General features: G+C 39.6%; 3 non-coding genes across 3 annotated transcripts; 2 read left to right on the forward strand and 1 right to left on the reverse strand.

Moving 5' to 3' along the window:
* Nucleotides 1-1,610: 1,610 nt before the first annotated feature.
* Nucleotides 1,611-1,718, forward strand: LOC148548011 (small nucleolar RNA R71). Its single transcript, XR_015897418.1, has one exon. It is a non-coding gene; the product is annotated as a small nucleolar RNA R71 (small nucleolar RNA).
* A 10,685-nt stretch (nt 1,719-12,403) lies between these two features.
* On the reverse strand, nt 12,404-12,510 carry LOC148548012 (small nucleolar RNA R71). The gene has a single exon (XR_015898090.1). It is a non-coding gene; the product is annotated as a small nucleolar RNA R71 (small nucleolar RNA).
* Nucleotides 12,511-21,556: 9,046 nt separating this feature from the next.
* On the forward strand, nt 21,557-21,664 carry LOC148548013 (small nucleolar RNA R71). Its single transcript, XR_015897184.1, has one exon. It is a non-coding gene; the product is annotated as a small nucleolar RNA R71 (small nucleolar RNA).
* The last annotated feature ends 6,162 nt before the right edge of the window (nt 21,665-27,826 follow it).

Genomic DNA, 27,826 nt, shown 5'->3' on the forward strand with positions numbered 1-27,826 from the left:
TTAGAGTTTGGATGTGGGAGTTCAACACCAAACTTAGAGTTTGACTGTGGGGGCTCTGGTTGACTCTGCTTTGAGAGAAGCTTTTCATGCTTCCTCTTCATGGTTGCAGAGGGAGATCCTTGAGTTTTGAATACAAGGGAGTTCTCATTCCATTGAAGGACTATTTCACCTCTGTCAACATCAATCACAGCTCTTGCTGTGGCCAGTAAAGGTCTTCCTAGGATGATGGATTCATCCTCTTCCTTTCCAGTATCCAGGACTATGAAATCAGTAGGTATGTAAAGGCCCTCAACCTTTACTAATACATCTTCTACTTGTCCATAAGCCTGTTTTCTTGAGCTGTCTGCCATCTCTAGTGAGATTTTAGCAGGTTGCACCCCATAGATTCCCAGTTTCTCTATTATAGAGAGAGGCATGAGGTTTATTCCTGAACCAAGGTCACACAGAGCCTTAAAGATCATGGTGCCTATGGTACAGGGTATTATGAACTTTCCAGGATCCTGTCTCTTCTGAGGCAATGTCAGTTGATCCAGATCACTTAGTTCATTGATGAACAAGGGAGGTTCAACTTCCCAAGTATCAATGCCAAATAATTTGGCATTCAGCTTCATGATTGCACCAAGAAACTTCGCAGTTTGCTCTTCAGTAACATCCTCATTCTCTTCTGAAGAGGAATACTCATCAGAGCTCATGAAGGGTATAAGGAGGTTCAATGGAATCTCTATGGTCTCTAGATGAGTCTCAGATTCCTTTGGTTCCTCAGAGGGAAGCTCCTTATTGACCACTGGACGTCCCAGGAGGTCTTCCTCCTTGGGATTCACGTCCTCTCCTCTCCTCACAGGTTCGGCCATGGCGCTTATGTCAATGGCCTTGCACTCTCCTTTTGGGTTCTCTTCTGTATTGCTTGGGAGAGTACTAGGAGGGATTTCAGTGATCCTTTTACTCAGCTGGTCCACTTGTGCTTCCAAATTTCTAATGGAAGACCTTGTTTCATTCATGAAACTTACAGTGGCTTTAGATAGATCAAAGACTAGATTTGCTAAATTAGAAGCATTTTGTTCAGAGTTCTCTGTCTGTTGCTGAGTTGATGATGGAAAAGGTTTATTATTGTTAAACCTGTTTCTTCCACCATTATTAAAGCCTTGTTGGGGCTTTTGATCCTTCCATGAGAAATTTGGATGATTTCTCCATGTTGAGTTATAGGTGTTTCCATAAGGTTCACCTAAATAATTAACCTCTGCTATTGCAGGGTTCTCAGGATCATAAGCTTCTTCTTCAGAAGATGCCTCTTGAGTACTGTTGGATGTAGCTTGCATTCCATGCAGACTCTGAGAAATCATATTGACTTGCTGAGTCAATATTTTATTCTGAGCCAATATGGCATTCAGAGTATCAACCTCAAGAACTCCCTTCTTCATAGGCGTCCCATTACTCACAGGATTCCTTTCAGAAGTGTACATGAACTGGTTATTAGCAACCATGTCAATGAGTTCTTGAGCTTCTGCAGGCGTTTTCTTTAGGTGAATGGATCCACCTGCAGAAGTGTCCAGTGACATCTTTGATAGCTCAGATAAACCATCATAGAATATATCCAGGATGGTCCATTCTGAAAGCATGTCAGAAGGACACTTTTTGGTCAACTGTTTGTATCTTTCCCAAGCTTCATAGAGGGATTCACCTTCTTTCTGTCTGAAGGTTTGAACATCAGCTCTAAGCTTGCTCAGCTTTTGAGGAGGAAAGTACTTGGCTAAGAAAACCGTGACCAGCTTATCCCAAGAGTTCAGGCTGTCTTTGGGTTGAGAATCCAACCATATTCTAGCTCTGTCTCTTACAGCAAAAGGGAAAAGCATGAGCCTGTAGACTTCAGGATCTACTCCATTAGCCTTAACAGTATCACATATCTGCAAGAATTCAGTTAAGAACTGAAAAGGATTTTCAGATGGAAGTCCATGAAACTTGCAGTTCTGCTGCATCAGAGAAACTAATTGAGGTTTCAGCTCAAAGTTGTTTGCTCCAATGGCAGGAATGGAGATGCTTCTTCCATGTAAATTGGAATTAGGTGCGGTAAAGTCACCAAGCATCCTCCTTTCGTTATTATTATTTTCGGCTGCCATCTCCTTTTCCTGTTTGAAAATTTCTGAAAGGTTATCTCTGGATTGTTGTATTTTGGCTTCTCTTAATTTTCTCTTCAGAGTCCTTTCAGGTTCTGGTTCTGCTTCCACAAGAATGTTCTTATCCTTGCTCCTGCTCATATGACAAAGAAGAAGGCACAGAAAAATAATAATAATAATAGAGATCCTTTATACCACAGTATAGGGATCCCTTTGTGAGTGGAAGAAAAGAGGGGGAAACAAAGAATGTGATGTAAAGGATGAAACACAACTGTACGGATGGAAGAGATGTGAGATGAGATGTTAGGATATGAATGAATAAATAGAATAGGATGGGGGAGGGATAATTTTCGAAAATTATTTTGAAAAAGAGTTAGTGATTTTTGAAAATAGTTTTTTTTTTTTTTTTGAAAATGTTAGTATTTTTTTTTTTCGAAAATTTTTTTTTTAAATTAAAAATAATTAGTTAATTAAAAAGAAATTTTTGAAAAAGAGGGAAGATATTTTCGAAAATTAGAGAGAGAGAGTTAGTTAGGTAGTTTTGAAAAAGTTAAGAAACAAACAAAAAGTTAGTTAGTTAGTTGAAACAAATTTTGAAAAGATAAGAAGTTAGGAGGTTAGGAGAGATATTTTGAAAAGATATTTTTGAAAAAGATAAGATGAGAAGATATTTTTGAAAAGATATGATAGAAATTAGTTTTTGAAAAAGATTTGATTTTTAAAATCTCAATTAATGACTTGATTCATAAGAAATCACAAGATATGATTCTAGAACTCAAAGTTTGAATCTTTCTTAACAAGCAAGTAACAAACTTCAAATTTTTGAATCAAAACATTAATTGATTATGTTATTTTCAAAAATTTGATATAAAAATAAGAGAAAGATTTTTGAAAAATATTTTTGAAATTTTCGAAAATAACTAAGAATTTTGAAAAAGATTTGATTTTTGAAAAAGATTTTGAAAAAGATAAGATTTTCAAATTGAAAATTTGATTTGACTCATAAGAAACAACTTGATTTTAAAAATTTTTGAAAAAGTCAACTCAATTTTTCGAATTTGATGAGAGAAAAAGGGAAAGATATATTTTTTTTTATTTTTGAAATTTTTATAAAAAACATGAAAATTATGCAATGCATGAAATTTTTAGATCAAAACAATGAATGCATGCAAGAATGCTATGAATGTCAAGATGAACACCAAGAACACTATGAAGATCATGATGAACATCAAGAACATATTTTTGAAAAATTTTTAATGCAAAGAAAACATGCAAGACACCAAACTTAGAATTCTTTAATGCTTAGACACTAAGAATTCAAGAATGCATATGATAAACATGAAAAGACACAAAACAAAAAATCATCAAGATCAAACAAGAAGACTTACCAAGAACAACTTGAAGATCATGAAGAACACTATGAATGCATGATATTTTTCGAAAAATACAAGATGCATATGCAATTGACACCAAACTTATAACATGACTCAAGACTCAAACAAGAAACACAAAAATATTTTTGATTTTTATGATTTTCTAAATTTTTTTGGATTTTTTTCTCGAAAAATTTAATTGAAAAAGAAAAATAAGGATTCCAAAATTTTTAATATGAATTCCAGGAATCTTGCATTCTTAGTCTAAAGCTTCAGTCCAGGAATTAGACATGGCTCACTAGCCAGCCAAGCTTTCAATGAAAGCTCCGGTCCAAAACACTAGACATGGCTAATGGCCAGCCAAGCTTCAGCATGTAATTCAGACATGACACGCCTGACATACCCTACAGTCGTGTAAGAGCTGATGGTTGGAAGCCTCAGTCTAAAAGAATTTAGACATGGCTTTACAGCCAGCCAGGCTTCACATGCTTCATGAGACACTAGAATTCATTCTTAAAAATCTTGAATAAAATTTTTTAAAACATTTTTTTATATTTTTTCTTCGAAAACAGATGAGAGATTTTTGAAAATATTTTTGAAAGATTTTTAAAAACAAAACGAAAAGAAAATTACCTAATCTGAGCAACAAGATGAGCCGTGAGTTGTCCAGACACGAACAATCCCCGACAACGGCGCCAAAAACTTGGTGCACGAAATTGTGATATCCAGGCTCGAACAATCCCTGGCAACGTAAGCAACTTAGTGCGCGTAATCGTGATTACACACTCATAATTTGTCACAACTTCGATACAACTAACCAGCAAGTGCACTGGGTCGTACAAGTAATACCTTACGTGAGTAAGGGTCGAATCCCACGGAGATTGTTGGTATGAAGCAAGCTATGGTCACCTTGTAAATCTCAGTTAGGCAGATATAAATGGATGATGGTGTTTTCGAATTATAATTAATAAAATAGCGATAGAGATACTTATGTAATTCATTGGTAGGAATTTCAGATAAGCGAATGGAGATGCTTTTCGTTCCTCTGAACCTCTGCTTTCCTGCTATCTTCATCCAATCAGTCTTACTCTTTTCCATGGCTGGCTTTATGTGATACATCACCACTGTCAATGGCTACTTTCGGTCATCTCACGGGAAAATGATCCAATGCCCTGTCACGGCACGGCTAATCGTCTGGAGGCATCACCTTTGTCAATGGCTTCATCTTATCCTCTCAGTGAATAATATGCTCACGCACCCTGTCACGGCACGGCTATTCATCTGTCGGTTCTCGATCATGCTGGAATAGGATTTACTATCCTTTTGCGTCTGTCACTAACGCCCTGCAATCGCGAGTTCGGAGCTCGTCACAGTCATTCAATCATTGAATCCTACTCGGAATACCACAGACAAGGTTTAGACTTTCCGGATTCTCTTGAATGCTGCCATCATTCTAGCTTACGCCACGAAGATTCTGGTTAGGAGATCTAAGAGATATTCATTCTAGCTCAATTCATGTAGAACAGAAGTGTTTGTCAGGCACGCGTTCATAAGGGAGAAGGATGATGAGCGTCACACATAATCATCACCTTCATCACGTTCTTGGGTGCGAATGGATATCTTAGAAGCGAAATAAGAAGAATTGAATAGAAAACAGTAGTACTTTGCATTAATCTTTGAGGAACAGCAGAGCTCCACACCTTAATCTATGGAGTGTAGAAACTCTACCGTATGAAGATACATAAGTGAAGGTCCAGGCATGGCCGAGATGGCCAGCCCCCTAAAACGTGATCAATAGTCTCCTAAGATGAGCAATGAATTAAAACTGAGACCAAAGATGGTCAAAAAGACTAGTAAAAGGTCCTATTTATAATAAACTAGTCACTAGGGTTTACATGAGTAAGTAATTGATGCATAAATCCACTTCCTGGGCCCACTTGGTGTGTATTTGGGCTGAGCTTAAGTGTAGCACGCACAGAGGCCATTTGTGGAGTTGAACGCCAGTTTTTGTGCCAGTTTGGGCGTTCAACTCTGGTTTTGGATCCTTTTCTGGCGCTGGACGCCAGATTTGGGCAGAAGGCTGGCGTTGAACGCCAGTTTACGTCGTCAATTCTTGGCCAAAGTATGGACTATTATCTATTGCTAGAAAGCCCTGGATGTCTACTTTCCAACGCAATTGGAAGCGCGCCATTTTGAGTTCTGTAGCTCCAGAAAATCCACTTTGAGTGCAGGGAGGTCAGAATCCAACAGCATCAGCAGTCCTTCTTCAACCTCTGAATCTGATTTCTGCTCAAGTCCCTCAATTTCAGCCAGAAAATACCTGAAATCACAGAAAAACACACAAACTCATAGTAAAGTCCAGAAATGTGAATTTAACATAAAAACTAGTGAAAACATCCCTAAAAGTAACTAGATTCTACTAAAAACATACTAAAAACAATGCCAAAAAGCGTATAAATTATCCGCTCATCAATTTGACAAGTTTAGATCATACCTCATTGGTGCTAAAGTGATTGTTTTCACAGATCACACAGCACTTAAATATTTGTTTGCCAAGCAAGAATCAAAACCAAGACTAATAAGATGGATTATATTGTTACAGGAATTCAATATTGAAATCAGAGACAAGAAGGGAGTAGAGAACAAAGTGGCGGATCACCTATCCAGAATCCCTCGTAATGAAGGTAGAACACACGATACTAGTGTAAATGAGCTCTTCCCTGATGAGCAGTTGATGACAGTTCACCAAGCACCATGGTTCGCAGACATTGCCATCTTCAAGGCAACTGGGGCCTTAACTCCAGAGATCAATAAACATCAAAAAAGGAAGCTCATAAATGATGCAAAATATTTTGTCTGGGATGAGCCATATCTCTTCAAGAAATGTTCAGATGGAATCCTGAGAAGATGTATTTCAGAAGAAGAGGGACAGGACATCCTGTGGAATTGCCACGGCTCATACTATGGAGGCCATTTTGGAGGGGACAGAACTGCAGCAAAGGTGTTACAAAGCGGATTCTTTTGACCCACCCTTTTCAAGGATGCTAAAGAACTAGTAAAGAGCTGCAATGAGTGCCAAAGATCTGGGAACTTGCCCAAAAGAAATGAGATGCCACAAAATTTCATCTTGGAACTGGAACTGTTTGATGTGTGGGGAATCGATTTCATGGGACCATTCCCAACCTCATATTCAAACAAGTACATTTTGGTAGCAATGGATTACGTTTCCAAGTGGATAGAGGCTATTGCAACTCCAACAAATGATAACAAGGTGGTTATGAAATTCCTCAGGAAGAATATCTTTAGCCGATTTGGAGTCCCACGAGCACTCATCAGTGATGGAGGGAGCCATTTTTGTAACAGACCACTATAAGCTCTTCTCCTACGATACGGGGTAAAACATAAGGTGGCCACTCCTTACCATCCCCAAACAAGTGGGCAAACTGAGATATCCAATAGAGAGCTAAAAAGGATTCTGGAAAAGACTGTGGGTGCATCAAGAAAGGATTGGTCGAAGAAGCTGGATGATGCTCTTTGGGCATACAGAACAGCATTCAAAACTCCACTTGGAATGTCCCCATATCAACTAGTGTATGGGAAAGCTTTTCATTTACCACTGGAGCTGGAACACAAAGCTCTCTGGGCTCTCAAGATACTAAATTTTCACAGCATTGCTACTGGTGCAAAGAGGATCTTGCAACTGCAAGAAATGGAGGAATTTAGATCGCAAGCCTATGAAAATGCCAAGATCTATAAAGAAAAGGCAAAAAGAAGACATGACCTGCACCTTGCACCCAGGAGTTTCGAAAAGGGGCAGCAAGTACTCCTCTACAACTCCAAATTGAGACTGTTCCCAGGAAAACTCAAATCAAGGTGGTCAGGACCCTTTCTGGTCACAAAGGTCTCACCATATGGGCACATAGAAATCATGGATGAAAGATCGGGGAGGACTTTCACTGTGAACGGACAAAGGCTCAAACACTATATGGTCAACATGGAGGAAAATCCCAAAGTGAAGTATCATCTCAAGTAATGAAGGAATCGTCGAGCTAGTGACGCTAAAAGAGCGGTTTGTTGGGAGGCAACCCAACCTGAGGTAGTTTCTTTTTCATTATCATTTCAATAAAAATCACAACTTATTTTCCCTGTATTGCGAGGAGCTAAGTTTGGTGTTCTACACTAAGACAAAACCTAAGAGTGAAAGTGTAGTTTTAAGTTTGGTGTTCTACCAAAGATATTAGTTATAATCACACTACACTCCAATGACAAATTGCTAGCTCCAACCACTCAGGGGGACCACTTGGTAGTAGTTTAGTCTGAAGTTAATGGTTGTTTTGTTAATAACAACCTATGAGGATCTCTGCAAGTATGCAATTTGTTGTACTAGGCAAAGAACTAAGTTTGGTGTTCACACACCAAATTAAGTTCAGAAAATTCGCAAGCATACATGCAAGCTAACTATGTCTCAAGTGCTTTAGAAACAAGCAACTTCTAATGACTTTGCAGGAACCTTTTGAGGAAATGGTGCACCATCATCCAAGGAAGTGAAGGAGCAAAAACTATGGATGAGGACAACAAGGGGATAGCAAGAAACCATCACCCGAAGGTTGTATTGTTACTTAATTCCATAAACTTAAAATGCTAAAAATTGGAAGTCAGAAGGAACTTGATTTATAGTTGCTCATTAGTTTAGATGATTAGAGTTTAATAGTTGCTTTATTACTTTTGTCATATGTGTACTGTCCACAATACCTGCTTCAATTCCATCCTGCTTATTGTGTTTCTTGTCTCCTTTTGAATCAAATAAAAAGAGAATGATTGTTATCAAAGACCAGAGTGGAGTTCATATTGTGGAGTAAGTTCCTTAGTGTGTGATGTGGTCATAAGTTAGCTAAGTTGATTCACCAACAAGGGTGGGAAGACAACTATCTGTCATGAATCATATGCTTGAAACACACCCCATGAAACTAGCTAAATAACAAGATCATAATAAGAAAAAGGGGAAAAGAACAATAAGAGTTGAGAAAGAAAGAAAAGTTAATAAAGAATAAGGCTAGGCACCAAGGGTTTGAAACGTGAGAGATGTGTCTGTGGTGCTCCAGTACCAAGGATCTTCTTGGATGAATAAGTTCGTAGGAGTGCTTCATCACTTGGTAACTTGGGTTAACTAACCCGGGATTATCAACTAAAAATCCACTATCAAGAGCAACCTTGCTACAGAACATTTAGTAACCCAAAGAGGTGCTGGACACCAAGGTCTCAAGAAAGGAAATAACAAACCATGTGCCTGTGGTGTGTATGTATGGGGGAAAGAGACTTGAGGGAGTAAGTCCTTAGGGGTGTCTTAACACCTAGCACCTTGAACCAACTGGTTCGAGAATGCTGGCTGAAAGCTTATCTTAAAGAGTCGAACCCTCACAGAGCACTTAGCCTAAGAACACAAATAAGCCTTGAAAACAATAAAAGGATCAATGAATAAGAGTCTCATAGGGTGCAATTAAGTGAGTATTCTAGGACATGATAAAGGTCTGAAAGCCAGTGAAGGAATGAACCTAAGTTGGTATGCATGAAACCACCATAAAACCAAGGACATGACTTCCACAATAATGACTCATTTCTCTTGGCATTTCATTCATCATTCTCTTGTTCCAGTACTTGCTTAGCGACAAGCAAGCTTTAAGTTTGGTGTTGTGATGCCAGGGCATTTTGGCAAGTTTCACTGACCTTTTCTTTACTGTTTTAGGGTAGTTTCATGCATTTTCTTAGGAAATAAGCAAGTTTTGGGTAGAATTTCACTTACATCTTGATTTAAGCATACATTATGCACTTTACATGATTTCATGAGAATTTTGCATGAATGAGATGACAAATTGGATGATGCATGTCTCATGATGTGGATTAGAACTTTGATGCACTTTATTGCTTGATTTCAAAACAAAGGAAGCAAGAAAGAACCACGTTAGCAGCCACGTTAGTCTAACTAACGTGACCACTAACGTGGAACGGGAGCTAGCTTGCAACGCTAATGAGAAAAGTAATCGCCAATAACGTCCTCGAAGCCATCATAGCCCACGTTAAGAGTCACGTTAACTAAGTTAACGTGAACTCTAACGTGGAAGAAAGAAAGTGGAGCCAGCGTTAGTGACACTCACCTTTGTCACTAACGTTGGACCAAGCTCATATTGGCCACGTTAGCCTCCACGTTAACTTAGTTAACGTGGACTCTAACGTTGGGAAGCAAAAGAGTGGCCAACGTTAGTGACACTCATCATTGTCACTAACGTTGGGCTAAGCCACCTTGAGCTACGTTAACTCCCACGTTAACTTATTTAACGTGGAGGCTAACGTAGAGAAAGCAAACAATCGCCAATGTTAGTGACACTCACCTTTGTCACTAACGTTGGAATGAGCCACAATGAGCCACCATGAGCCACGTTAACTCCTACGTTAACTTAGTTAACGTGGAAGCTAACGTTGAGGATAGGATGATGAGCCAACGTTAGTGACACTCACCTTTGTCACTAACGTTGGAGTTGGCTATCATTACCACGTTAGAAGCCACGTTAACTTAGTTAACGTGGACTCTAACGTGGGAAGAAGGGGAACCTGGGAACGTTAGTGACAAAGGTAAGTGTCACTAACGTTCTCGAAGAATTGGCAAGCCTACGTTAAGAGCCACGTTAACTAAGTTAACGTGAACTCTAACGTAGGGAGGGAGGACTCTCAACGTTATTGGAAAAGGTGAGTCCCAATAACGTGTGCGAAGGACCAAGAGGTAACGTTAGTTGTCACGTTGGTGCCACTAACGTTGAAGTTAACGTGGATCATCCCTGGGTGAGGAACGTTAATGAAAAAGGTGATTGTCACTAATGTTCTCGAACCCACACTCTCACTTAACGTTAACGCCACTAACGTCCTGAACTAAAGACCCTTCCTACTTCACACTTTCTCTCTGCAAGTAAAGCTAAGCCCACTGCAGAAGATAACTGCTTCAAACTCAAGATCCAAAGGCCCATATCCAAGACTTAAAGAATCAACTAGAAGATCAAAAGAGTAGTATATATAGGGGTAGTTTTGAATCAGGAAGCAGCTTTTGGGGGATGGGAAATTGAGAACTACTCTCTGTATAATTTACTTTCTCTGCACTTCTAGTTCTAATTTTCATGATGTATTCTCCATCTTTGTTTTCTATTTCCAGAGCTATGAACAACTAAACCCTTTTTCATTGGGTTAGGGAGCTCTGTTGTAATTTGATGGATCAATACAAATTTTTATTACTCTTCTTCTATCTTTTCTCTTGATTTTACTAGAAAGCTTTCAATCTTCATCCAATTGGGTAGTTATCCTGGAAAAGAAGCTATTCATACTTGGATCTCTTCTGAACCTTGGAAGAGGAATAAAGAGATCATGCTAAAAATGCTTTCTCATGTTGGACCAAATTGGGTTTGGTTGGGTATGGTGACTATAATCCTACCAACACTTGATTTGGGATTGCATGTGGTATAATCAATGACCATACTTCATCTCTTCTCATGAGCAATTGACCAAGGAATTGGCTATTGATCAAGATTTGAGAGACTGAATTACCAAAGAATTGGAATTCGATCACTTAAGATTTCCAAGGAGATTAATGAATGCATTGATTGAGGAAGAGATGAAAATGAACTTGATCCGGAGAATGCAACATCTCCTAAGCCCAATGAATCCCCATTTCTGATCTTACCCATTCTCTTTAATTTTCGCAATTTACTTTCATGAGCATCTTCCCCATTCCCATTTACAATTCTGCAATTTACTTTCCGTCATTTACTTTCAGCTCTTTACTTCCAGCATTTACATTTTCTGCTATTTACTTTCAGGCCATTTAATTTCCTGCAACTCTCAAACCAAATTCTGCTTCGCTCAACTAGAACATTCCTCTAATTATAGTTGCTTGACCAATCAATCCCTATGGGATTCGACCTCACTCTATTGTGAGTTTTTATTTGACGACAATTCGGTATACTTGCCGAAGGAAAATTGTTGAGAGACAAGTTTCCGTGCTATCAAGTTTATGGCGCGTTGCCGGGGATTGATTTTGTATCAACAATGACTAAATTGGAGGATAACTAGATTGAGAATTTTTCTTTTGTTTGATTTAAATTTCTGTTTGAGTTGATTACTTTCAGTTTTAGTTATTTTCCTCTCTTCCCCCTACTCCTTTTTCTTAGTTATTTACAATTCAGTTCACTAACCCACTAACTGTTTGATATATTGCATCACTCACACTAACAGCATATCTAACAAGAGTACTTTCTGCATCTATTTCCTTGCTTGTGCCTTGTTGGTTGTATGACAGGGAGAAGAAGTGGGGCTTCAACTTCCTTTGATTCTGAACCTGAGAGGACCTTCCTTAGATTAAGGAGGGAAGCAAGAGGAAAGAGAGTAGTTGGTGCTGAGGAAGAGGAGGAGTACTTTGAACCAGACATGGATGAAAACATGGAGAACCATCATGAAGAAGAGGCTCACAACCATGGCAGAGAAGGTCCAGCGCATCAGGCTGGACAAGAGAGAAGAGTTCTGGGTTCTTACATCAACCCAAACCCAGGAAACTGTGGAAGCAATATCCAAAGGCCAACCATACATGCCAACAACTTTGAACTAAAGCCACAACTCATCACCCTTGTTTAGAACAATTGTTCATTCAGAGGAAGTGTCCAAGAAGACCCCAATCAACATCTAACCACCTTCCTGAGGATATGTGATACTGTGAAGTCTAATGGTGTTCATCCTGACACCTATAGACTACTTCTGTTCCCTTTCTCATTTAAGGACAAGGCATCTAAATGGCTGGAATCCTTCCCAAAGGAGAGTTTAGCAACCTGGGAAGATGTGGTGAACAAATTCTTGGCAAGATTCTATCCTCCTCAACGGATCAACAGGTTGAGAACTGAGGTGCAAACATTTAGGCAGCAGGATGGTGAGACTCTATATGAAGCATAGGAGAGGTTTAAGGACCTGACAAGAAGGTGTCCACCAGATATGTTTAATGAATGGGTGCAACTACACATTTTCTATGAAGGCCTCTCTTATGAATCAAAGAAGGCAGTAGACCATTCATCCGGGGGTTCTCTGAACAAGAAGAAGACCATTGAAGAAGCCATAGATGTCATTGAGACTGTAGCGGAGAATAACTACTTCTATGCTTCTGAAAGAGGCAACACTAGAGGAGTGATGGAGCTAAACAATGTGGATGCACTGCTGGTCCAAAACAAGCTTATTACCAAGCAGCTGGCTGACCTCACCAAGAAGATGGAGAGGGACCAAGTGGCAGCAATCACCACCTCATCAGCAACCTAAGAGGGAGTGAATGCTGAGGCAGAGGAGGAGCAAGAACAAGCCAACTACATTGGAAACTCAGTCAGTCAGACCCATGATCCATTCTCCAAAACCTACAACCCTGGATGGAGGAATCACCCAAACTTTGGGTGGAGAAATCAACAAGATCAAAGCCAAGATCAGAGACGTCACAACCACAACAACAATGTAGCTCACCAACATTCCACATAGAGATCATATCAACACCACCCTAACAACACCTCTCCACATCCATACCAAAACCAAAATGACCCAACTCACCTATCCACTCTCAACTCACCATCATCTGAAGATAGACTCTCCAAAATTGAGACTCTACTTGAGGGCATATGCAAAGAGATTCAAGACTGTAAGGCATTCCGAGAAGAAGTGCAGTCCAATATGCAGAATCAAGATGCTGCCATCAAGAAACTCGAGAAACAAATTAGCTACCTATTCAAGAGAATTTCCAGCCACAACCCTCGCAGCAATACAGACTCAAACCAAAGGGAAGAGTGTCAGGCTATAACCCTCAGAAGTGGAAAAGAATTGAAGGAGACTCCCAAGCAACCCCAAGAGAAAGATTCAGTTGGAAAGAAGGAGGAACAAGATGAAGTTCAAATCCCCACCTCCAACTCACGTCAAAAGGAAGGAGAGCTGAAGCCATATGTTCCGAAAGTACCATATCCTCAACAACTGAAGAAGAAGGGGGATGACAGCCAGTTCTCCAGATTTTTAGAAATCTTCAAGAAATTACAGATTAACATACCCTTTGCTGAAGCAATAGAGCAAATGCTGCTCTATGCCAAGTTCTTGAAGGAATTGATGACAAAGAAGAGAAGTTGGAAGAGCAACGAGACTGTGATACTAACCGAAGAATGTAGTGCTATCATTCAGCATAAACTACCCCAGAAATTGAAAGATCCTGGGAGCTTCCAGATCCTTTGTATTATAGGGGAGATCAAAGTGGAGAAAGCTCTATGTGACTTAGGAGCCAGCATAAATCTAATGTCAGTAGCTATGATGAGGAAAATGAAGATCGAGGAGGCTAAGCCAACAAAAATGGCCCTACAACTGGCAGACCGATTGTTCAAGTTCCCTCATGGTGTAGTGGAAGATTTGCTGGTGAAGGTGGAGGATTTCATTTTCCCAGCAGACTTTGTGGTGTTGGACAGGCAGGAGGAAGCCAAGGCCTCCATCATCGTGGGAAGACCGTTCTTAGCTACTGCTGGAGCTGTCATTGATGTCCAAAAAGGTGATCTCACCTTGAGATTACACAATGAAAAGATGACATTCAATGTGTTCAAGGCCATGAGTTACCGACCAGAACAATGGGGAGAATGTATGAGGTTGGACTCACTGGAAGATGCAATGCAGGAGAGTTTTGAAGAAGAAGAACCTGAAGGGTTAATAGAAGAGGGATCAACGTCTAGTGAAGAGGTTGCAACAGCAGAGATTCATATACGAGGTGCACCAAAGGAAGAGAATGAAAAGTTAGAAGCACCCAAACTTGAACTCAAAGCACTGCTATCTACTCTCAAATATGCATACTTAAGAGAGAATGAAAGCTACCCAGTGATCATAAACTCATCCCTCAGCCAAGATCAAGAGGATAAATTACTCCAAGTGTTGCGAAAGCATAAGGATGCCATTGGATGGACCCTCGCTGACTTGAAAGGAATCAGTTTGGCCATATACATGCATAAGATACTGTTGGAAGATGATGCCAAACCATACATTCAATCCCAAAGGAGGCTGAACCCAATCATGAAGGAAGTGGTCCAGAAAGAAGTTATGAAGTTATGGCAGGGAGGGGGTAATCTACCCGATCTCAGACAGCCCCTGGGTCAGCCCCGTGCATGTCATGCCCAAAAAGGGAGGGATCACTGTAGTCCACAATGAGAAGAACGAACTAATTCCTACAAGGACCGTCACAGGATGGCGGATGTGCATAGACTACTGGAAACTCAATGAGGCTATACGAAAGGATCCTTTCCCCTCCCATTCATGGATCAGATGTTGGAAAGACTCGCAGGACACGCATATTATTGTTTTCTCGACGGTTATTCAGGATATAACTAAATAGTGGTTGATCCCAAAGACCAAGAGAAAACCTCATTCACTTGCCCATATGGAGTGTTTGCCTACAGGCGCATGCCATTTGGGCTATGTAATGCACCAGCAACTTTTCAATGCTGAATACTTTCTATCTTCTCATATATGATAGAGAAATTCATTGAAGTTTTTATGGATGATTTCTCGGTATTCGAAGATTCCTTTCCTAGCTGCCTGAATCACCTAGCCTTGGTATTGAAAAGGTGCCAAGAGACCAATCTGGTCTTGAACTGGGAGAAATGTCACTTTATGGTGACAGGAGGAATAGTCCTTGGCCATAAGGTTTCTAACCAAGGCATTGAGGTGGACAGAGCTAAAGTGGAACTTATTGAAAAACTTCCTCCACCTAGTGATGTCAAGGCAATTAGAAGCTTTTTAGGGCATGCTGGCTTTTACAGAAGATTTATTAATGATTTTTCAAAGATAGCCAAGCCCTTGAGCAATCTTCTTGTATCTGATACACCATTTATCTTCGATGAAACATGCATGCAAGCATTCAAGAATTTGAAAAAAAGATTGTCCTCTGCCCCTATCATTTCCCCACCTGATTGGAACTTACCCTTTGAATTGATGTGTGATGCATCTGACTTTGCAGTTGGGGCCGTGTTAGGGCAGATGAAAGATAACTTAGTCCATGTGATATACTATGCTAGCAAAGTTGGTGCACGAAATTGTGATCTCCAGGCTCGAACAAATCCTGGTAATGGCTCCAAAGCTTGGTGCTCTAATCTTAATTCATAATTGTCACAACTTCGATACAACTAACCAGCAAGTGCACTGGGTCGTCCAAGTAATACCTTACGTGAGTAAGGGTCGAATCCCACGGAGATTGTTGGTTATGAAGCAAGCTATGGTCACCTTGCAAATCTCAGTCAGGCGGATATAAAGTGATAATGGTGTTTTCGAATATTATATAATAAAATAGGGATAGAGATACTTATGTAATTCATTGGTAGGAATTTCAGATAAGCGAATGGAGATGCTTTTCGTTCCTCTGAACCTCCTCTTTCCTTCTATCTTCCTCCAATCAGTCTTACTCCTTTCCATGGCTGGCTATATGCAAGGGCATCACCGTTGTCAGTGGCTACATCCCCTCCTCTCAGTGAATAATATGCTCACGCACCCTGTCACGGCACGGCTATTCATCTGTCGGTTCCCGATCATGCTGGAATAGGATTCACCCTCCTTTTGCGTCTGTCACTAACGCCCAGCACTCGCGATTTTGAAGCTCATCACAGTCATTCAATCATTGAATCCTACTCGGAATACCACAGACAAGTTTTAGACTTTCCGGATTCTCTTGAATGCCGCCATCATTCTAGCTTACGCCACGAAGATTCCGGTTAAGAGATCTAAGAGATATTCATTCTAGCTTAATTCATGTAGAACAGAAGTGTTTTTCAGGCACGTGTTCATAAGGGAGAAGGATGATGAGCGTCACACATAATCATCACCTTCATCACGTTCTTGGGTGCGAATGGATATCTTAGAAGCGAAATAAGAAGAATTGAATAGAAAACAGTAGTACTTTGCATTAATCTTTGAGGAACAGCAGAGCTCCACACCTTAATCTATGGAGTGTAGAAACTCTACCGTATGAAGATACATAAGTGAAGGTCCAGAAAATCCACTTTGAGTGCAGGGAGGTCAGAATCCAACAGCATCAGCAGTCCTTTTTCAACCTCTGAATCTGATTTCTGCTCAAGTCCCTCAATTTCAGCCAGAAAATACCTGAAATCACAGAAAAACACACAAACTCATAGTAAAGTCCAGAAATGTGAATTTAACATAAAATCTATTAAAAACATCCCTAAAAGTAACTAGATTCTACTAAAAACAATGCCAAAAAGCGTATAAATTATCCGCTCATCACAACACCAAACTTAAATTGTTGCTTGTCCCCAAGCAACTGAAAATCAAAATAGGATAAAAAGAATAGAACATACTATAAATTCCAACTATCAATGAAACATAGCTCCAATCAAATGAGCGGGACTTATAGCTTTTTGCCTCTTGAATACTTTTGGCATCTCACTTTATCCATTGAGGTTCAGAATGATTGGCTTCTATAGGAACTCAGAGTTCAGATAGTGTTATTGATTCTCCTAGTTCAGTATGATGATTCTTGAACACAGCTATTTTATGAGTCTTGGCCGTGGCCCTAAGCACTTTGTTTTCCAGTATTTCCACCGGATACATAAATGCCACAGACACATAATTGGGTGAACCTTTTCAGATTGTGACTCAGCTTTGCTAAAGTCCCCAATTAGAGGTGTCCAGGGTTCTTAAGCACACTCTTTTTTTGCTTTGGACCTTGACTTTAACCGCTCAGTCTCAAGTTTTCACTTGACACCTACACGCCACAAGCACATGGTTAGGGACAGCTTGGTTTAGCCGCTTAGACCAGGATTTTATTCCTTTAGGCCCTCCTATCCACTGATGCTCAAAGCCTTGGGATCCTTTTTATTGCCCTTGCCTTTTGGTTTTAAGGGTTATTGGCTTTTTGCTCTTGCCTCTTGGTTTTAAGAGCTTTTGGCTTTTTCTGCTTGCTTTTTCTTTTTCTTTCTATTTTTTTTTCGCCTAAATTTTTTTTTTTCTGCAAGCTTTGTTCTTTGCTGCTTTTTCTTGCTTCAAGAATCATTTTTATGATTTTTCAGATTATCAAATAACATGTCTCCTAATCATCATTCTTTCAAGAGCCAATATATTTAACATTCTTAAACAATAACTTCAAAAGACATATGCACTGTTCAAGCATACATTCAGAAAACAAGAAGCATTGTCACCACATCAGTATAATTAAACTAAGTTCAAGGATAAATTCGAAACTCATGTACTTCTTGTTCTTTTGAATTAAAACAGTTTTTATTTAAGAGAGGTGATGGATTCATAGGACATTCATAACTTTAAGACATAGTTACTACTACTAATGATCATGTAATGAAGACACAAACATAGATAGGCACATAACATAGAAAACGAAAAACAGAAGAAATAAGAACAAGGAATGAATCCACCTTAGTGATGGTGGCATTTCCTTCTTGAGGAACCAATGATGTCCTTGAGCTCTTCTATGTCTCTTCCTTGTCTTTGTTGCTCCTCCCTCATTGCTTTTTGATCTTCTCTTATTTCATGAAGCATGATGGGGTGCTCTTGATGTTCCACCCTTAGTCGTCCCATATTGGAACTCAATTCTCCTAGGGAGGTGTTGATTTGCTCCCAATAATTTTGTGGAGGAAAGTGCATTTGAGGCATCTCCGGGATCTCATGTAAATGAGCTTCCTGCGCCTCTTGAGCTCCATGACTGGGCTCTCTTGCTTGCTCCATTTTCTTCTTAGTGATGGGCTTGTCCTCTTTAATGAGGATATCTCCCTCTATGTCAATCCTAGCCGAATTGCATAGGTGGCAAATGAGGTGAGGAAAGGCTAACCTTGCCATGGTGGAGGACTTGTCAGCCACCTTGTAGAGTTCTTGAGGTATAATCTCATGAACTTCCACCTCTTCTCCAATCATGATGCTGTGGATCATGATGGCCCGGTCTATAGTAACTTCAGACCTGTTGCTAGTGGGAATGATTGAGCATTGAATAAACTCCAACCATCCTCTAGCTATAGGCTTGAGGTTCAATCTTCTTAGTTGAACCGGCTTGCCTTTGGAGTCAACCTTCCATTGAGCTCCTTCTACACTTATGTCCATAAGGACTTGGTCCAACCTTTGATCAAAGTTGACTCTCTTTGTGTAGGGGCGTGCGTTCTCTTCCATGTTTGGCAAGTTGAACGCCAACCTCACATTTTCCGGACTAAAATCCAAGTATTTTCCCCGAACCATTGTAACATAGTTCTTTGGATCCGGGTTCTTACTTTGATCATGGTTCTTGGTGATCCATGCATTGGCATAGAACTCTTGAACCATTAGGATGCCGACTTGTTGGATGGGATTTGTTAGAACTTCCCACCCTCTTCTTTGAATTTCATGTCGGATCTCCGGATACTCATTTCTTTTGAGTTTGAAAGGGACCTCAGGGATCACCTTCTTCTTGGCCACAACATCATAGAAGTGGTCTTGATGGGCTTTGGAGATGAACCTTTCCATCTCCCATGACTTGGATGTGGAAGCTTTTGTCTTCCCTTTCCCTCTTCTAGAGGATTCTCCGGTCTTAGATGCCATCAATGGTAATGGAAAAACAAAAAAGCTATTACCACACCAAACTTAGAATATTGCTCGCCCTCGAGCAATAAACAAAAGAATAGAAGAAGAAGAAGAAGAAATATGGAGAGGGAGAGGGAGATGTGGTTTCGGCCAAGAAGGGTGTAGAGGGGTGTGTGTGTGTGAATTTGATGAAGAATGGAGGTCTTTATATAGGGAAGGGAGGGGGATTAAGGTTCGGCCATATGGGTGGGTTTGGGTGGGAAATTGGTTTTGAATTTTGAAGGTAGGTGGAGTTTATGAGGTAGGTTTATGGGGAAGAGTGGATGGATGTGAGTGGTGAAGGGTTTTTGGGGAAGAGTGTTTATGGGGTTGTGTGAAAGAGAGTGGTGAGAAGAAGTGAGTGGAGGTAGGTGGGGATCCTGTGGGGTCCACAGATCCTGAGGTGTTCAAGGAATTACATCCCTGCACCCATTAGGCATGTAAAAATGCCTTTGTACCCAACTCTGGGCGTTCAACGCCCCTTTGCTGCCATTTCTGGCGTTGAACGCCAGAACCATGCTTGTTCTGGGCGTTTGAACGCCAGACATATGCTCCTCCAGGGTGTGATTTTTCTTCTGCTGTTTTCGATTCCTGTTTTTGATATTTTTGTGTATTTTGTGACTCCACATGATCATGAACCTAAGAAAACATGAAAAACAATAAAAATAAGAATTAGATAAACATTGGGTTGCCTCCCAACAAGCGCTTCTTTAATGTCAATAGCTTGACAGTGGGCTCTCATGGAGCCTCACAGATGTGCAGAGCTTTGTTGAGACTCTCTAACACCAAACTTAGAGTTTGGATATGGAAGTTCAACACCAAACTTAGAGTTTGGTTGTGGCCTCCCAACACCAAACTTAGAGTTTGACTGTGGGGGCTCTGGTTGACTCTGCTTTAAGAGAAGCTTTTCATGCTTCCTCTTCATGGTTGCAGAGGGAGATCCTTGAGTTTTAAACACAAGGGAGTCCTCATTCCATTGAAGGACTATTTCACCTCTGTCAACATCAATCACAGCTCTTGCTGTGGCCAGGAAAGGTCTTCCTAGGATGATGGATTCATCCTCTTCCTTTCCAGTATCCAGGACTATGAAATCAGTAGGTATGTAAAGGCCCTCAACCTTTACTAATACGTCTTCTACTTGTCCATAAGCTTGTTTTCTTGAGCTGTCTGCCATCTCTAGTGAGATTTTAGCAGCTTGCACCCCATAGATTCCCAGTTTCTCTATTACAGAGAGGGGTATGAGGTTTATTCCTGAACCAAGGTCACACAGAGCCTTAAAGATCCTGGTGCCTATGGTACAAGGTATTATGAATTTTCCAGGATCCTGTCTCTTCTGAGGTAATATCAGTTGATCCAGATCACTTAGTTCATTGATGACCAAGGGAGGTTCAACTTCCCAAGTATCAATGCCAAATAATTTGGCATTCAGCTTCATGATTGCACCAAGAAACTTCGCAGTTTGCTCTTTAGTGACATCCTCATTCTCTTCTGAAGAGGAATACTCATCAGAGCTCATGAAGGGCATAAGGAGGTTCATGGAATCTCTATGGTCTCTAGATGAGCCTCAGAGTCCTTTGGTTCCTCAGAGGGAAGCTTCTTATTGATCACTGAACGTCATAGGAGGTCTTCCTCCTTAGGATTCATGTCCTCTCCTTCCCTTACAGGTTCGGCCATGGTGCTTATGTCAATGGCCTTGCACTCTCCTTTTGGGTTCTCTTCTGTATTGCTTGGGAGAGTACTAGGAGGGATTTCAGTGATCCTTTTACTCAGCTGGCCCACTTGTGCTTCCAAATTTCTAATGGAAGATCTTGTTTCATTCACGAAACTTATAGTGGCCTTAGATAGATCAGAGACTAGATTTGCTAAATTAGAAGCATTTTGTTCAGAGTTCTTTGTCTGTTGCTGAGTGGATGATGGAAAAGGTTTATTATTGTTAAACCTATTTCTTCCACCATTATTAAAGCCTTGTTGGGGCTTTTGATCCTTCCATGAGAAATTTGGATGATTTCTCCATGTTGAGTTATAGGTGTTTCCATAAGGTTCACCTAAGTAATTTACTTCTGCTATTGCAGGGTTCTCAGGATCATAGGCTTCTTCTTCAGAAGATGCCTCTTGAGTACTGTTGGATGCAGCTTGCATTCCATGCAGACTCTGAGAAATCATATTGACTTGCTGAGTCAATATTTTATTCTGAGCCAATATGGCATTCAGAGTATCAACTTCAAGAACTCCCTTCTTCATAGGCGTCCCATTACTCACAGGATTCCTTTCAGAAGTGTACATGAACTGGTTATTAGCAACCATGTCAATGAGTTCTTGAGCTTCTGCAGGCGTTTTCTTTAGGTGAATGGATCCACCTGCAGAGGTATCCAATGACATCTTTGATAACTCAGATAAACCATCATAGAATATATCCAGGATGGTCCATTCTGAAAGCATGTCAGAAGGACACTTTTTGGTCAACTGTTTGTATCTTTCCCAAGCTTCATAGAGGGATTCACCTTCTTTCTGTCTGAAGATTTGAACATCAGCTCTAAGCTTGCTCAGCTTTTGAGGAGGAAAGTACTTGGCTAAGAAAGCCGTGACCAGCTTATCCCAAGAGTTCACGCTGTCTTTGGGTTGAGAATCCAACCATAATCTAGCTCTGTCTCTTACAGCAAAAGGGAAAAGCATGAGCCTGTAGACTTCACGATCTACTCCATTAGTCTTAACAGTATCACATATCTGCAAGAATTCAGTTAAGAACTGAAAAGGATCTTCAGATGGAAGTCCATGAAACTTGCAGTTCTGCTGCATCAGAGAAACTAATTGAGGTTTCAGCTCAAAGTTGTTTGCTCCAATGGCAGGAATGGAGATGCTTCTTCCATGTAAATTGGAATTAGGTGCAGTAAAGTCACCAAGCATTCTCCTTGCATTGTTGTTGGGTTCGGCTGCCATTTCCTTTACTTGTTCAAAATTTTCAATCAAGTTGTCTCTGGATTGTTGTAATTTAGCTTCTCTTAATTTTCTCTTCAGAGTCCTTTCAGGTTCTGGATCAGCTTCAACAAGAATGCCTTTTTCTCTGTCCCTGCTCATAAGAAAGAGAAGAGAACAAGAAAAGAAGAGGAATCCTCTATGTCACAGTAAAGAGGTTCTTTATTGTTAGTAGAAGAAAAGAAGAAGAAATTCGAACACAGATAGAAGAGGGGGTTCGAATTTGGTGATGATGTGAGGAAGAGATGTTAGTTAATGAATAAATAAATAGAATAAGATGAGAGAGAAGGAGGGAATTTTCGAAAATAATTTTTGAAAAAGAGTTTTTTTTGAAAAAGGTTAGTATTTTTTTTCGAAAAATTTTTAAAATTAAAAATAAAAATAATTAGTTAACAAAAAAGAAATTTTTGAAAAAGAGGGAAGATATTTTCGAAAATGAGAGAGAGAGAGTTGGTTAGGTGGTTTTGAAAAAGTTAAGAAACAAACAAAAAGTTAGTTAGTTAGTTGAAACAAATTTTGAAAAGATAGGAAGTTAGGAAGTTAGAGAAGATATTTTGAAGTCAAATTTTTGAAAAAGATAAGATAAGAAGATATTTTTGAAAAGATATGATAGGAATTAGTTTTGAAAAAGATTTGATTTTTTTTTTTATCTCTATTAATGACTTGATTCATAAGAATTCATAAGATATGATTCTAGAACTTAAAGTTTGAATCTTTCTTAACAAGCAAGTAACAAACTTCAAATTTTTGAAACATTAATTGATTATGTTATTTTCGAACATTTGTGATAAAAATAAGAAAAAGATTTTTGAAAAATATTTTTGAAATTTTCGAAAATAACCAAAAAATTTTGAAAAAGATTTGATTTTTGAAAAAGATTTTGAAAAAGATAAGATTTTCAAATTGAAAATTTGATATGACTTATGGGAAACAATTAGATTTTAAAAATTTTTGAAAAATCAATCCAAATTTTCGAATTTGATGAGAGAAAAAGGGAAAGATATTTTTTTGATTTTTGAAATTTTTATGAAAAACATGAAAATTATGCAATGCATGAAATTTTTATATCAAAACATGTGATGCATGCAAGAATGCTATGAATGTCAAGATGAACACTAAGAACACTTTGAATGCCAAGATGAACATCATAGACACAATTTTGAAAAACTTTTAATGCAAAAAAAAACATGCAAGACACCAAACTTAGAATTCTTTAATGCTTACGCACTAAGAATTCAAGAATGCATATGATAAACATGAAAAGACACAAAACAAAAAATCATCAAGATCAAACAAGAAGACTTACCAAGAACAACTTGAAGATCATGAAGAACACTATGAATGCATGATATTTTCGAAAAATGCAAAATGCATATGCAAGTGACACCAAACTTATGATATGACTCAAGACTCAAACAAGAAACACAAAATATTTTTTGATTTTTATGATTTTCTAATTTTTTTTGGATTTTTTCGAAAATTTATTGAAAAGGGAAAATAAGGATTCCAAAATTTTTAATATGAATTCCAGGAATCTTGCATTCTTAGTCTAAAGCTTCAGTCCAGGAATTAGACATGGCTCACTAGCCAGCCAAGCTTTCAATGAAAGCTCCAGTCCAAAACACTAGACATGGCCAATGGCCAGCCAAGCTTCAGCATTTAACACCAGAGTATATTGCTCTTGATAACAAATTACTGCTCATCATTTATCAAGTATGTAACTTACCTCTGATGGTTTGGAAGCCTCAGTCCAAAAGAATTTAGACATGGCTTTACAGCCAGCCAGGCTTCACATGCTTCATGAAACACTAGAATTCATTCTTAAAAATCTTGAATAAAATTTTTGAAAACATTTTTATTTTTTTCGAAAATAGATGAGAGATTTTTGAAAATATTTTTGAAAGATTTTTTTTTTTTGAAAACAAAACGAAAAGAAAATTACCTAATCTGAGCAACAAGATGAGCCGTCAGTTGTCCAAACTCGAACAATCCCCGGCAACGGCGCCAAAAACTTGGTGCACGAAATTGTGATCTCCAGGCTCGAACAAATCCTGGTAATGGCTCCAAAGCTTGGTGCTCTGATCTTAATTCATAATTGTCACAACTTCGATACAACTAACCAGCAAGTGCACTGGGTCGTCCAAGTAATACCTTACGTGAGTAAGGGTCGAATCCCACGGAGATTGTTGGTTATGAAGCAAGCTATGGTCACCTTGCAAATCTCAGTCAGGCGGATATAAAGTGATAATGGTGTTTTCGAATATTATATAATAAAATAGGGATAGAGATACTTATGTAATTCATTGGTAGGAATTTCAGATAAGCGAATGGAGATGCTTTTCGTTCCTCTGAACCTCTGCTTTCCTTCTATCTTCCTCCAATCAGTCTTTCTCCTTTCCATGGCTGGCTTTATGCAAGGGCATCACCGTTGTCAGTGGCTACATCCCCTCCTCTCAGTGAATAATATGCTCATGCACCCTGTCACGGCACGGCTATTCATCTGTCGGTTCCCGATCATGCTGGAATAGGATTCACCCTTCTTTTGCGTCTGTCACTAACGCCCAGCACTCGCGAGTTTGAAGCTCGTCACAGTCATTCAATCATTGAATCCTACTCGGAATACCATAGACAAGGTTTAGACTTTCCGGATTCTCTTGAATGCCGCCATCATTCTAGCTTACGCCACGAAGATTCCGGTTAAGAGATCTAAGAGATATTCATTCTAGCTTAATTCATGTAGAACAGAAGTGTTTGTCAGGCACGTGTTCATAAGGGAGAAGGATGATGAGCGTCACACATAATCATCACCTTCATCACGTTCTTGGGTGCGAATGGATATCTTAGAAGCGAAATAAGAAGAATTGAATAGAAAACAGTAGTACTTTGCATTAATCTTTGAGGAACAGCAGAGCTCCACACCTTAATCTATGGAGTGTAGAAACTCTACCGTTAAAAATACATAAGTGAAGGTCCAGGCATGGCCGAGATGGCCAGCCCCCTAAAACGTGATCAAAGGATCATAAGGTAATCCAAAGATGTCAAATACAATAGTAAGAGGTCCTATTTATAATAAACTAGCTACTAGGGTTTACATGAGTAAGTAATTGATGCATAAATCCACTTCTGGGGCCCACTTGGTGTGTGCTTGGGCTGGGCTTTGATTGTTACACGTGTAGAGGTCCTCCTTGGAGTTGAACGCCAGCTTTTGTGCCAGTTTGGGCGTTCACCTCTGGTTTTGGCTCCTTTTCTGGCGCTGGACGCCAGATTTGGGTAGAAAACTGGCGTTGAACGCCAGTTTATGTCATCTATTCTTGGCCAAAGTATGGACTATTATATATTGATGGAAAGCCCTGGATGTCTACTTTCCAACTCAATTGGAAGCGCGCCATTTCGAGTTCTGTAGCTCCAGAAAATCCACTTTGAGTGCAGGGAGGTCAGAATCCAACAGCATCAGCAGTCCTTTTTCAACCTCTGAATCTGATTTCTGCTCAAGTCCCTCAATTTCAGCCAGAAAATACCTGAAATCACAGAAAAACACACAAACTCATAGTAAAGTCCAGAAATGTGAATTTAACATAAAATCTATTAAAAACATCCCTAAAAGTAACTAGATTCTACTAAAAACATACTAAAAACAATGCCAAAAAGCGTATAAATTATCCGCTCATCAAAAGTCCTCAATGAAACTCAAAGAAATTATACCACTACTGAAAAGGAGTTGCTAGCAATAGTTTTTGCATTTGATAAGTTTAGATCATACCTCATTGTTGCTAAAGTGATTGTTTTCACAGATCACACAGCACTTAAATATTTGTTTGCCAAGCAAGAATCAAAACCAAGACTAATAAGATGGATTTTATTTTTACAGAAATTCAATATTGAAATCAGAGACAAGAAGGGAGTAGAGAACAAAGTGGCAGATCACCTATCCAGAATCCCTCGTGATGAAGGTAGAACACACGATACTAGTGTAAATGAGCTCTTCCCTGATGAGTAGTTGATGACAGTTCACCAAGCACCATGGTTCGCAGACATTGCCAACTTCAACGCAACTGGGGCCTTACCTCCAGAGATCAATAAACATCAAAAAAGGAAGCTCATAAATGATGCAAAATATTTTGTCTGGGATGAGCCATATCTCTTCAAGAAATGTTCAGATGGAATCCTGAGAAGATTTGTTTCAGAAGAAGAGGGACGTGAAGTCCTACGGAATTCCCACGGCTCATACTATGGAGGCCATTTTGGAGGGAACAGAACTGCAGCAAATGTGTTACAAAGCGGATTCTTTTGGCCCACCCTTTTCAAGGATGCTAAAAAACTAGTAAAGAGCTGCAATGAGTGCCAAAGATCTGGGAACTTGCCTGGTATGCGAAATTGTTACTCTGAGGTTGTAAAATTTTTTGTTTGTTCTCTCCCTGGTAATGGGGCCAACAAACTGGTGCACAATACCATGGTCCAAGCATAACTTCACAACTTCGCACAACTAACCAGCAAGTGCACTGGGTCGTCCAAGTAATAAAACCTTACGTGAGTAAGGGTCGATCCCACGGAGATTGTTGGTATGAAGCAAGCTATGGTCACCTTGTAAATCTCAGTCAGGCGGATATCAAATGGTTATGGAGTTTTCGAATAATAATAAATAAATAGAAAAGATATAAATACTTATGTAATTCATTGGTTAGAATTTCAGATAAGCGTATAGAGATGCGTTTGTTCCTCTGAACCTCTGCTTTCCTGCTGCCTTCATCCAATCAATCCTACTCCTTTCCATGGCTGGCTTTATGTAAGGACATCACGTTGTCAATGGCTACTTTTCATCCTCTCTGTGAAAATGGTCTGATGTGCTGTCACTGCATTGCTAATCATCTGGAGGCATCACCGTTGTCAATGGCTGCATCCCATCCTCTCTGTGAAATTGGTCCAATGCGCTATCACTGCATGGCTAATCATCTAGAGGTTCTCGATCATACTGGAATAGGATTTACTATCCTTTTGCGTCTGTCACTACGCCCAGCACTCGCGAGTTTGAAGCTCGTCACAGTCATTCAATCCCTGAGTCCTACTCGGAATACCACAGACAAGGTTTAGACTTTCCGGACTCTCATGAATGCCGCCATCAATCTAGCTTATACCACGAAGATTCTGATTAAGAGATCCAAGAGATACTCATTCAATCTAAAGTGGAACGGAAGTGGTTGTCAGGCACGCGTTCGTGGGGGAATGATGATGATTGTCACGTTCATCACATTCACATTAAAGTACGAATGAATATCTTAGAAGCGGAATAAGTTGAATTGAATAGAAAAATAGTAGTACTTTGCATTAATTCATGAGGAACAGCAGAGCTCCACACCTTAATCTATGGAGTGTAGAAACTCTACCATTGAAAATACATAAGTGATGAAGGTTCAGGCATGGCCGAATGGCCAGCCCCCAAACGTGATCAATATGATCCTAAGATGAACTAAAAATCATAAGATGATCCGAAGATCTAAATACAATAGTAAAAAGTCCTATTTATACTAAACTAGATACGAGGGTTTACAGAAGTAAGTAATTGATGCATAAATTCACTTCGCCCACTTGGTGTGTGCTTGGGCTGAGCTTGAAGTTTACACGTGGAGAGGTCATTCTTGGAGTTGAACGCCATTTTGTAACGTGTTTCTGGCGTTCAACTCTGGCTTGTGACGTGTTTCTAGCGTTTAACTCCAGACTGCAGCGTAGAACTGG

The sequence above is a fragment of the Arachis ipaensis genome, chromosome B8, assembly GCF_059453495.1.
Source record: "Arachis ipaensis isolate K30076 ecotype BB chromosome B8, ASM5945349v1, whole genome shotgun sequence".
Classification (NCBI taxonomy): Eukaryota; Viridiplantae; Streptophyta; class Magnoliopsida; order Fabales; family Fabaceae; genus Arachis; species Arachis ipaensis.